The 12946-nt window shown below is 35.8% G+C and overlaps 2 long non-coding RNA genes across 5 annotated transcripts in view; both read left to right on the top strand.

The window, feature by feature from the left end:
* Nucleotides 1-393: 393 nt before the first annotated feature.
* On the top strand, nt 394-4016 carry LOC141375389 (uncharacterized). 2 transcript variants are annotated; one of them, XR_012383358.1, is made up of 4 exons: nt 394-456; nt 812-854; nt 1150-1265; nt 2237-4016. It is a non-coding gene; the product is annotated as an uncharacterized lncRNA (long non-coding RNA). The 2 variants fall into 2 exon arrangements; XR_012383359.1 differs by having other exon boundaries at nt 394-619.
* A 2069-nt stretch (nt 4017-6085) lies between these two features.
* The window catches only part of LOC141375393 (uncharacterized), a 143971-nt gene continuing 137110 nt past the window's right edge, over nt 6086-12946 (top strand). For all 3 annotated transcript variants that reach the window (XR_012383376.1, XR_012383378.1, XR_012383377.1), the window contains exon 1: nt 6086-6173. This is a non-coding gene — a long non-coding RNA (uncharacterized lncRNA). The remainder of the gene's footprint in view (nt 6174-12946) is intronic.

Below are 12946 nucleotides of genomic sequence, written 5' to 3'. Positions count from 1 at the left end.
AAAAGCTAAAAAAAAAAAAAACGCAAATTTTCGCTATCTATAACCCAGCCGGCACACGACCGACCTTCAACGTTGAAATATGGTTGAAATAAGGTCAGATGTGTTTTGAACGTTGAAATAATGTTGATAGAACGTTTAATGTTGAACGGTTGAAAAACAGCCTGCATATGACAAGGCTTCAACGTTGAAATGTGGTTGAAAATACGTCAGTTGTTGCTTTAATGTTGAAACAATGTTGAATGATAAATGGTTGAAAAAGGTTACAGAAATCCTTGTACAAATCAACGTTGACATTTTTTTATCATGGTCTGTATGTTGAATTAACGTCATGGCTTCACCCAATATTCAACATGTTTGGTTACCATGGTATCGGAGGACTCGGCGCACGCGGCCACGCGCAGCGCTTCACTTCACTTAATTACGAACACCTGACCTGCAGTGCTGCAGAATTCAGAGGTAAGCGTGTTTTTAGATGCTTTAAAGTTTTATTTACCCCCCGATTTTGTTTTACACACATCTTAAATGTGACTTGGTGTAGTGATTCGAATTTTGAAGCATTTAAAACTTTCCAGTTTGTTTTTAGTCTTGTTTGCGCTCCGGTGACGCAGCTAACCTCGAGGTAATGTCACATGTTTAACGTTAGTCTAAATGAGCGTTTTTATGGCAAATTCAAAGCGATAAACTCCAAACGCAGTTTAAAGTTACTGAGCAACGTTATAAAACAATATCCATTTTAAACGCTGTATTATTAGTGTTATTATTACAAAGTGAACTGCTGTCGTTTCACTGTTGTTGTTGTTTTTGCTTTTAGAGATGTAACTTGCACAGCATTGAATGGAAAAGGCTTTGTCCATGTAAGTTTACTTTACCTTTAACTAAGCTATCTGTTAAATCTTCTTAGTGCTTTGGTTAACCAAAAGCATGGTGATATTCTCTTTCTAATATGTTTGTTTATTGATTGTTAGGCTATGTTGTGATATTATATTGTTATATTGATATTATTATTGTGAAATCATGTTGTGATGTTATACTATGTGACAGTATTGGGGAGCAAATATGTATTTAGTGAGAAATTAATGCTTAAATTACACTTTGTATAGTAGCAGATTAAAGGTGTAATGGGTTTTAACTTTCTGAGTTTTCTGGAAGGTCCAGTTGAGGGGCATCAAGAACACGCAGATAGCCTACCTGGACAGACTGCAGTTCTGCTACTCCATGCCAAGGCTTTTGTATGGATGTCTTGACTACTACTGTGTTCTCTAAAGGTATTACTGGAGCAAAACAACAGCACCTGTTACAGTGAAATTTGTATTAAAAAAAATAGTGATACATGTGTAGCAGGTCCAGTACATGTGATGTCATTGAGAAGTTGTTTTTATTAAATGTCATTAAAACAAATAAATAAACATGCTATTTAAATAAATCTAAATATTAAAAACTTGAGGATTAAGATGACAAATGAAATGCATCATCTGTCTTGCGAAAAGGGTCTACTTAAGAATTCTGGTGTTTTCCAACTGAAAGGGATAGTTCACCCAAGAATGAAAATTTACTCACATTTTACTCCTCAAATGGTTTAAAACCATTATGAGTTTATTTTGTTGAACACAAAAGAGGCTATTCTGAAAAAAAAAAAAAAACTAAAAACCTGTAAACATTGGCCTCCATAGTAGAAAAAAATACTATAGAAGTCAATGGTTAAATAGATTTGCAGCTTTCTTCAAAATATCTTCTCTTGTGTTCAATGTGGTCAGTAAATGACGACAGAATACAAATTTTGAACTATCCCTTTAATTCTCTGTCCTACATGCAGACTTTTGCAAAAGTGCTACTCCTTCTAGAGTTTTTCTCAACCATGTCTAAAAAGCTTTAAACAGCTTTTACAGTACATGTAATGGTTTACAACAACTTGTAATTATTAGATGTGTTGAATGTTTCATGATTCTTTACTGCAGCCTTGGTTAAAAAAAAAAAAAAAAAAAAGCAATTTTTTCGAGAATCTGAAATTTGAATTCTGGAAATGCTGGCACCAGTAGTGGCGAAGGGCTTCCTGACGACATCACACCTAATTCTTCACTTCTCTTAGTTAGGAATATTCAGATGGATGAGTCAAAATTATTGAGTGTGGCGATATTATAGGACAAATTTGGATTCAATAAAAAATAAATATTTGAATTTCACTTTGTATAATAGCTGATACCAACTTAGTTGTAACCTCATATTTCATTTATTGCAGGTTTTCTGGAAGCTCCATTTGAGGGCATCAAGGACATACTGATGGCCTAAACCAGTGTCAGCCTAGACAGACAGACATCTATTGCAGTTCTGCTACACAAGACCAAACTCTCTGCTTTTGTATGGATGTCTGACTAGTACGGTGTTCTCTAAAGTTATAACTGGAGCAAAACAATAGCATCCGTTACAGTGAAATTTGTGTTCATAAAAGATAGTGATTTGTGTAACAGGTCCAGTACATTTGTCATAAAGGTTAAATCACAGTAAGTACTATAAAAATAACTTGTTTGCCTTTGCCACAACAGGTCATGGTGTGTGCTTACTGCTCGTAGTAAACACACATGCTGATCTGATGCGGGAGAGATATACGCAAACACATTTGTATTTGCTGTTTTGTTTTGCCTCACTAAAGTGTTGTTGGAGCTTGGTATGTTCACAGTGGAAATCACTGAAGTCACATGGAACGTTTTGACAATGTGTTTTGTGCCTTATCTTGACAATGACCATCTTGGGACCATTGCTGTCTGTAGAGGATGAGGAGCATTTAATCAAAAATATTTTAGTTTGTGTTCTTAAGATTAACAGGTCTCTGGGATGACACAAGTGATTAATAACAGAACCTATATGAACACTTAATGTGACATGTAATAGTGAAATAGTGGTCCTACATTCACAAATGTGAGCCATTATTATAAGACCCATGTGAACATGCAATTTTTATGATACTAATAATAATAATAGAATAACAAATTGCTTTTACTGTTGTGTTTGTGAGAGAGAATCAAACCATATATTCTACACATTTTCTTGATGATTTACTGAAATATTTGTCTATGTTCCACTGTCACAGGTGCTCAGTTTTGCTGCAGTAATGCTAAACACAATAGATGTACTTTATACAAAAAAAAAAAAAAAACTACTAAATATTTAGCATGCAGACCTGCAAAGTGAAGGAGTAATGTCAGGATTAGATTATAGCATGAGTTTTCACTATTGTGAAAGTAAAGCCATTCATTCACAATGAATTGGAATAGAAAACCTCATTATTGATTTTGTAGGAAACTCACCTGGTGTTTGAGAAATAAATATGTATTTAAGTGCTAGACTGATATAGATGTTTTAGTGTTTTACACTTGATTCTTTGTCCTCAGTGCCATCTTTTACCTCAAGTGTTTCTCTCAACCTATAAAACCTCAAACAGATGTAATGTATTTCACTTGTGATTCTTAGTTGTGAGTGATGTTTTTTATTTTATTTTTTTTACTGCAGCCACTTTAAAAATGGGTATTTTGTAAACTTTGTAAACAGAATTGAAGCGTAGTTTAGTTACTTAGTTTAATTTAGTTAGTATCTATCTTTCTGAAGACTGTAACACTTTACAATAAGGTTGTATTAGTAAGTGTTAATGTATTTACTAACATGAACAAAGAGCAATGAAGCATCTTTCATATAAAGAAAGTACAGTTCATGTCAGCTCAGTGCATTATGTTAACAAGCACACATTTTGATTTTAATAGCATCGGGACATATTTCAATTAATTAAATGATTAATAAATGCTGTACAAGTATTTGTTCTTTGTTCATGTTAGTAAAGATTAACTTTAATTCATGAAACCTAATTAAAAAGTGACTATTTAATTGTATGCCTTTTTTCTGTATTTGAGTGTACAGCATGTATAGTAACCTGCATGGTTTTAATGAACTATGTATGCTGTAAATGTTGCTGTATATTTAGAATAATTGAAATAATGAGGTGTGTATTAAATAAATTGATACACAGACTAAGTTGTGTATTTGTGTCGTGTATTTTTTATTAGTAAAAATTTGTTTGCTATATTTATGGACTTTGCGTTGTATGTAGTTTCTATTTAACTTACGTTGAAATGTATGACGGTGAAACAACGTCACGGTATCAACGTTGATCCAATTTGCAAAATCGAAAGGTAATTCAACCTTCATTCAACGTCTACAAAACGACCACAATTCACCCATGAAGAAGGTAAGAGTGAAACAACGTTGTGATTTCAACGGTGAATCACCGGTGGTGGTCCGACGGTGAAACAACGTCACTATATAAACGTTGATCCAATTTGCAAAATCGAAAGGTAATTCAACGTTGATCCAACCATAGACCTGACGTTGATTCAACGTTGAATCACCGTTGAAATGCCGGCTGGGAATCCATAATAATAACTTCTGTATAGCAGTCCCAAAACTTTCATATCTGACACTCGATGACTGTTGAATACCCTGTCAGAAAAGTCTAGTGGCTGGGCATGAGGTTTTTGTAGTGTCTGCTATAATGTAATGTAGTTTGTGTGAGTTTACATAGATGAATATGGCCAGGGTGTAAATGCACAGTACAGGTACAATCTTATTGCCACAATAAATCATTATGATAACATATTATATGCCTTCAGTGATTTGCTGAAGATAAATACCAAAAAAATAAAGCAACTGGAATAACAACAGTCAGCATCGTCAAATGAAGCAACAGCTCGCAATGACATATGATGACAATTGCAGGTGTTGTAGTGCTGTCCCATTTCTTAGGGGAAACTTTGAAGCACTTCCCCTTCACACTGCTTCAAGGGCTAAGAGAAAGGGGAAGAGGTACAAAAATGGAATTGGGATTAGGCCTTTAAAATGGTGATGAGGATTCCTCTGAGGAGTAGCTAGGGAAGTTTGCAAATGTCTAAAGTGAAGTAGAATGCAGCCTTTGAATGTGCCCTGAACATTTAGTTGCCTTAACTGGTATGTTTATTGTACAAAAGAAACACAGTCAAACTGTGTGTGTGCTTAAGTGATGCATTGAATACTGATTGCTTAAATAATTCGATTAATAAATGTTTGGATTAAAAATTTAAAAATAAAGCTGTATTTAAAAAATATATGTAGATACATAAATTATTTAGTCTATAAAAACAGCAGTAACTGAAAGAGCTTAACCTGCTACAAATAAAGAAAACAATGCAATTAAAAAAAAAAAAAAACAACGAAAAGATCTTTATTCGTTTGACAGCACACATACTGCAAATATTCACAAAGCAAACAATTTACAAAAATTAGCTGCATTTTCTCACACTTTTGAATAGCATGGAAACAATGGAAATCTTACATGACAGATGCCACTGTGCCGTGATTATTGCTCAGTGAAGTTGTAGGTGATCTTCGAAAGGTGAGTTTTTGTTTGTTTATTTTTACATCCTGATTCCCCTGTCTTTTGTATTTTATTAGCCTAAATAACCATAAATAGCGGGGTCTGTCATGTTTTAGGGTCCCCTTTGAAACTGTTGTGTTTCAAGCTTTTTGAAAGTGTTATGAGAAAATGCAACGTGTTTTTCGTAATTTGTTTGTGTTGTAAGAAAATGCAGTGTTTTTAAAAAAAATGTGTTTTTAGGATTTGCAGCACAATTGTGGTGAACCGCATGAAGATCTTGTCTTAATTTGCTGGCATTTTGTAATTGCAAGTGTTTTCTTAAATTTCAGCACATTAAGCTCTCTCAGCCACCATCGAATTTGATTTTATGGTGAATTAAAGAATTTATAGCATCTGTTAATCAATGTCAAACTAAATGCACACTAGCCGTTTTGTGAGTCAATGATTTTTAGTTAAAAAAACATGTATAGACCTGAATGTAAATATGAATATTCTACTGCAGGAAAACGTAATTTGCATATTGAATGGTCTTAATGTTTGGTTAAATATTCATTCAAATAAATAGAGAGAAGCTAAAATCGAAAGGGAAAAAAAAGCACATGACCAAGCAAAAACGCGCAAACTTCTATTGTGAAAGCCCCGCCCTATCTGGAACTTACCGAACTTTAGCGGGAAATCCCCACCTCGTTCATTAGCTGGAGTCTGCGCAACAGTAACCAACGGGGCGGAGTTTATAGAGTTCAGAGTTGTGGTTTCTCAGCAATCAAATCAACATTAGGTAAGAAAGTAACCGAATACCAAACTCGTAACACAAGTGTATTGTTTGCTGTCTACTCTATATGTGCTATCAATATCATAGCTCAGGACGCCGCCACCCTAAACCGTTCACACCTTCACGCTGTCTTTCTTCTCGTCCTCCTTTTCATAAACACACAGCGCGCTCGCCCTCCTCCCTCAGCGTGCATTCTGTGCACTCAGGTGCACAGTGATGGCAGTAATGAACTCCCAGGTAGATGTACACACTCCACTGCTTCTTCCCAGACGGAACGCCAAAACAAATCTTGTCATAATTAGCTGTAATCCTGCTCATTACCGCTGGCTTAATTAGCCTATTAATAACACATCCTGGGAGAGCTTGTTTGCTGCACAGGCAAATGTTTGTTCCTAAATTAGCAAACAAGGAAACAACAGCATTGTTCAAACACAGGCACTCTGACAATGCAAATCAGGCAGGATTAATAGTAGTCAATGACGGGGCTTATCTCTCTCTCTCTCACTCATTGAGTGTGTGTGTGTGCCCTCTGCCTCGGGCTGCTGAAAGATCAAATTTAGTGCCCCCTGAAAACCTGTGCGCACAGTGATAGATTTCATTGTACTGTGTGCACATGGATAATGAAGATACATTAGACATGTTCACTGCTTATGAAGCACAAATCGCATTCGAAGCTTTTAAGCTCAGGAAAGCATCTCCTTCTGCACGATTGTGATCAGAAAGAGCTCAGGCCGTCTCTAGTTCCATTCTAATGCCTGCTCTGTGATCAGTGTCAACTCTGACCTCTTATCAGTTGCAGTTTGAGAAGTGCTCTTGGATGAGGAAGATAAAGTGGTAAGAGCTTCTGATAGTGCTGATAGATGTTCAGAGCCCCATATCGGGTGTCTGCTCGGTCCAGTGCGGAGCAACAAGCATGGTAAAGAGTATATGCACAGAAGCATGAATAAAGTATCTATCTGACAGTGTTAGCACACATCACTGTAACTAGACACATCCACTCTCTGGCTTCTTTTATGGAGAAATTAGCTGCCCTTTGGCCCTTCTGTTTACCCGCAGCCTCTTTCACCCTGAGCTGAGATCATCTCTGTGGTTTCCCATGTTGCAATTAAGACTCAAATTTAGATGGAGCCGCTGGTTTCAGATCAGCGTGAAATAGTAGCTTGCAAATCTCATGTTGGGTTGGCTGATGTTTCCCTGTGCACACACACACACACACACAAAGAGAAAACACACTTTCCACATCAATATTTTACAGCACATTAAAAACAGCATGTACTTCACTCTCCACTGCACTAAGATGCTTTACTTTTTCTATCCGGGGATGCTTTGCTTTGTGTTTTAACAGTGTGTGTGTGTGTGAGTGCTTGTGTGTATTTGACAAAGCTTTGTTAAATGAGATGGAAAAGAGGTGGATTTGGCATTCACTATGTTATGGGTTGTTTGGGGCAGGTTGTTAGGAGAAATGTTATGTCTAATTTAACACCACAATTATGCAAGTTGTATTTCATATAATCCGGAGAATGTCCTTTGTTTTGGTCCATGTGTCTGTTTGCATTGTGTTCTCATGTTCATGTAGTGTTGTCAGTGTCATATGGGATTGCATCAGAAATCCAGTTTGGTGAAGATCAGCTAACCAAGCACACAGGGTTAAAGAATACACTATGGCCCATTTCCACTGATTGGTACTGTACGGTATAGTTTGCTACGCTTTTATGTCCGTTTCCACTGTCAGATGGTACCAAAAAGCAAACAGTACCGGACCACTTTTTGGGTACCCTTTCGAAGGGGTACCTAGCACAACAAAAGGATACCAAAAGGCGGAGCTTGACGTGCAGGTGATTGCTAGTAGTTTACAGAGAAACGTCACTAGCTCATGCTGAAGCCAGGAGAACGAAATTAAAAGGAAGTATCATTTTTAATACACAGCCGAGACATTACACTGTAAAAATATATACATGTAATAAAAAGCCATGGTTGACCCAAGCTTAAACAAACCCTCGTTGTCGTATTGATGAACAGCCACAAAGCCAAGAAGAAAAGCAGAATCTACTCTGTGCAACTTAGTCATTTACAAGGCTGCCTAAAGTGCGAGCGGCTTCGCTTTTTCATGTGCGCTCGCCGCACGACTATATTTGAAATAACAAACTTCTTGAGCTGATGATAAAAACGTGCGTGTGAATATTGAACCGTTTCTGACATCCGATCCTTTCAGAAACGAACAAACGTAAGGGTGAAGCACGAAAAAAGACAAAGAAGCAAATGATTGTATCAGCAATGTAAAACATGAACAAACTGCCATGTTTAACTATTATTAACTCGTTATGATGGAGTTACTTTCTAACAAAGGTTACATGTGCTGGTAAAGATTAAATATTCAGATGAGAGGTTTGCACTGACTGTGGGCTGTATGTTGCGTGTTGTTTTTAAACAAAAATGAGGACTAAATGTATGCTGTGTGTAGTTTTACTGTAATTGGTAACTTATCGGAAACTGTAAGGGTCTGTGTGTGTTCATATATGTAGCATTTATTTATTTATTATATATAATTGGTGACGTTACAGAAGGCTATTTTGCACATGTTATTGATCTGCAGTTATAATTAAATCATGTTCATAGAAAAGTTAGTAATGAACATTTATTCCCAAGTATTTATGTGTATAAAGCCTCTGTTTTGAGAGAAGTGCTCCTCATATGATATGTGAACGACCCGTACAGCTTTACTTTGATTCTTCCTCGAGTGAGAATGAAGTCGACTGAAACTTTCTGTTGTACACCACGCCCACTAAAGAGTACCATTGGTATCTTCTATCTTCTTTTGTGTGCAGCAGATGAAAGAAACGGAAGCAGATTTGGAAATTAAATTTTTTTAAGGTGACATAAATCGTGTGGCTCATGAGGTTAAATGCAGTGTGCATTATCATCCTTGAACACTTTTTCTTTGTACCCTCCTTACATAAACAAACATCTGCGATCGATTAAGTAGTGAATAATATTCTCTCATATCTTACCCACAGAGACGTGCCTTTTTGGGACTTAAAAAATGCGCAAGGCCTGGATTCCGCTTTTGCTTTTACTGTCTAAAGTTTTATGCGCACAGCCGCGAGAACAAGAGATGCATTTAATAATTGATTTTTTCATCTCAACTACTCAGAGAAACTTTACTTTATACACGGAGAGGAAGAAATTACATATGAATTGGCTGCAAAATATTTGTACACCATTAGAGATGGTTACTTAACTCATTTGCCTCATGTAAATAATCTACACATTTTATTCTTGTAATTGTTATAATTTTTAGAGATATTTTCTGGTTTGTATTCATTTATTTCTCATTTGCTTTTTATTTTATTAACATTATGATGTCAATATATTACATATTTTATACATGTAAAAAAGCTTTGGCAATGCTGTACAAATGCCATGTCAATAGAGCAACCTGAATTTGAATGCAGAATAGAGAGTTATTTCAACAGTTTTTTAATTGTTTTTTTAAAAGAAACAGTTTATAACAGTTTCTTAACAAATAAAAATCTAGTTAATATGGAATTATTTCTGTTTGTCGCATATAGTTAACTATTTATGTGATGTGGAAAAACAGTGTGTTTCAATCCAGCTACTGCCAGTGAAAGTATATTTCAAACCTGTGGGAAACACTGCTTTGTGAATAAATACTGTACATGCATATGCCCTTATGGTCCTGTAGTCTGCTATTTGGGCCGGTACAAGATTCTGACGAAATGATAACCTTGGATAAAAATCACAGTACGGTATTGTGATTACATTTAATTTAATTTAATTTCATTTTCTTGTCGGCTTAGTCCCTTTATTAATCTGGGGTGACCACAGCGGAATGAACCGCCAACTTATCCAGCAAGTTTTTACGCAGCGGATGCCCTTCCAGCCGCAACCCATCTCTGGGAAACATCCACACACACATTCATACACACACACTCATACACTACGAACAATTAAGCCTACCCAATTCACCTGTACCGCATGTCTTTGGACTGTGGGGGAAACCGGAGCACCCGGAGGAAACCCACGCGAAGGCAGGGAGAACATGCAAACTCCACACAGAAACGCCAACTGAGCCGAGGTTCGACCCAGCGACCTTCTTGCTGTGAGGCAACAGCACTACCTACTGCGCCACTGCCTCGCCCTATTGTGATTACAGTTCTAAAATATATTATAATGTCTGGGTGAAAAACAAAATTTTTTCTTCTTTGAACACAATATATTTTATTATTTGAAAGATTTATAATATTTCAGAACAGTATGTCAGGCTGACTAATTAAAATGAGTCATTGACTTCTGCTGTCTTCATTAGTTTCAAAAACAAAGATTTCTTTACAAATTAAAACAGCATCTTTGGATATTTTTTTCTGCTGAAGACACTGTTGTCCTGAAAAACCTTAAAAGCCTATAGTCAGCTATTGTTATTTTGGTTAAAAAGTAACCACATATGCATGTAGTTAAACCTATAATACTCGTGCACATTTTATCAAAGCAATAAATAAAAGAAAAAGAAACTATTTTAAAAAGTTTTTTTTTTTTTTTTTTTTGTAAAAATTTTCCTCCTACAGTGCATGTGCAAACTGAGAATACAGAATGATAGACAAATCTTTTTCGGCACATATACAGTTGGCTGTACACTTTGGGTTTAAAGTGGTTAACTAACTACTAGCTATTTTGTGTCCTGGCTGTCTGTCTTTCTTTATGAGCAACAGCATTGGAAATGTAAATTTTGCTGAAAACCCCCCCACACATAAAATTGCACACAAATAGCACTCTATGCAGAGGTTTGTTACAGTTTGCCTCAGTTTACAGTGCGTTGAGGATGAAAATACCCTAATGGCTGCTTTTTTATCGGAGTGGTAGACCAATTTTAATGCTACTCATGAGTGCATGAATAATTAATAGTGTTTGTCTGTCTCTCAGTCTCTCAGATGTAGTGTGTGTATCACCCAGATGTATTAAGTGTGTGGGAGAGAGTCGGAGAGTTCTGATTACAGAGGTATTATATTTTATGGGGATATTAATCATTCATATGTGGAACTGGAACTTTGCTTGCGTACAACAGCAGTAAATAATCTCTTTGCTGTGGGTGGCTGTGATACAAGGTGTGTGTGGAAATAACACCTGATGGGACAGCGAGTTCTCACTATCACTTTCACTAATGGCCAAATTCAATTGGTATTTATTTCTGTTGGATAGATCTCATCTGCAGTCCAGATGTTCAGACTGTTCAGGAGGCAGACAGTGTGTGTATGTGTGTGTACTGCATGGTCTTCAGCCATTCAGTCAGGTATACCTGTATTCTGCTCACACACATCTCACTGCTTCAGGCACATCGAAAAAAAAAAAAAGACTAAAGAACTTGGCAGTAGGAGTAGCGTTTCTTCTCTTCATCTCTCTGTACGTCCTATCTTTTCTCACCTTTCTCTTTCTGTGTATGTGTGTGTGTCTGTGTGTGTGTGAGGAAGAGGGAGATGGAGAGCAAAGACGAGAGGGATGGTGTTTGATGACGCTCAGTCTGACTGTCAGCATCCAGCCAGCAGCCAAATCCTGTCAGTAGCATTACAACGACCCAGTGAGAGAGCCAGTGAAAGATGAAAAAAGGGGAATAAGGAGTTTTTATGTTTCAGTGTTTCTTTATTATATATATATATATATATATATATATATATATATATATATATATATATATATATATATATATATATATATTTGCATTTATACTTCTGGTCACACTTTATTTTAAGGTACAATTCCCGCTATTAGCAAACCATTAAATAAATCCATGATTAAAAGTTCCAGTTTGCTGCTAATTAAGTTATTATAGTAGTTGGGTTTACTGTAGGTATTTGGTAGGATTATGGATGTAGAATAAAATCATGCAGATTGTGTACTGTAAAAGAACAAATAAACAGCCCAAATCTTCAAAGGTTCAAGAAATCCTTGAGTACGTTTTTTTTATTTTATTTTATTTTTTAGATTTTTACAGATTTGTGTGTGTTGATTCTCTGGTATTGCTGTTGCAATGAACTTTAAACATTTATTCCTCATAGCCTCATCTCTTGGTAAATGTTAAAACCTGTTGGTCAAAAATTGTTTTAACTCACAGTTCAGAACATCTTCATGTCATGATACAATCCCATCCCACACAATTCAATACATTGTTTCACAGTTTTGGCGTTCAAGTTTTCCCACGTCTGTCTGTGGGTGGGGCAATGTTTGGTTCAAATGTTATGACAAACAGCTTTATATTCTAAATAATGGCATATCGTTTAAATGGCTGAGTCAACTTTTTTTGAGAGAAAGGCAATAGCTTTTTAATAGGTGCACTTTCAGATTTCAACCTCAGCTGGATGTTTTCATTCACTTAGAGCTGTGTTACACACTGCATGGATGGTATATTTTAAATAATAATAATAGTGAAAGTTGGTACTTTACTAAAATGTTACCATAATTTAACTCAAATGTATTCAAGTAATCAAGCAATTATTTTTATTTATTTATTAAAAATGTAACATTTTTAAATGTAATATAATTATATAAATATCAACTGTTTGTTTGTTTTTTTGGTTACCTTATAAACTAAAAGCATGAGTTTTTTTTCGGATACTTGCTGAATGTAATGAGTCATAAAATATTAAATAGTTTTTACAGTTTTACTTGTGCGTATTACACAGTAAGCAAGTATGCATATTTGGATAGAGCCTTACATTTGAGTTTGGGACATGGGAGTATAACTGTTAAGAACAGTAGTCCTATGCACA

The sequence above is a fragment of the Danio rerio genome, chromosome 7 (assembly GCF_049306965.1).
Source record: "Danio rerio strain Tuebingen ecotype United States chromosome 7, GRCz12tu, whole genome shotgun sequence".
Taxonomy (NCBI): Eukaryota; Metazoa; Chordata; class Actinopteri; order Cypriniformes; family Danionidae; genus Danio; species Danio rerio.
This window is presented reverse-complemented; position numbering and strand designations above follow the sequence as displayed.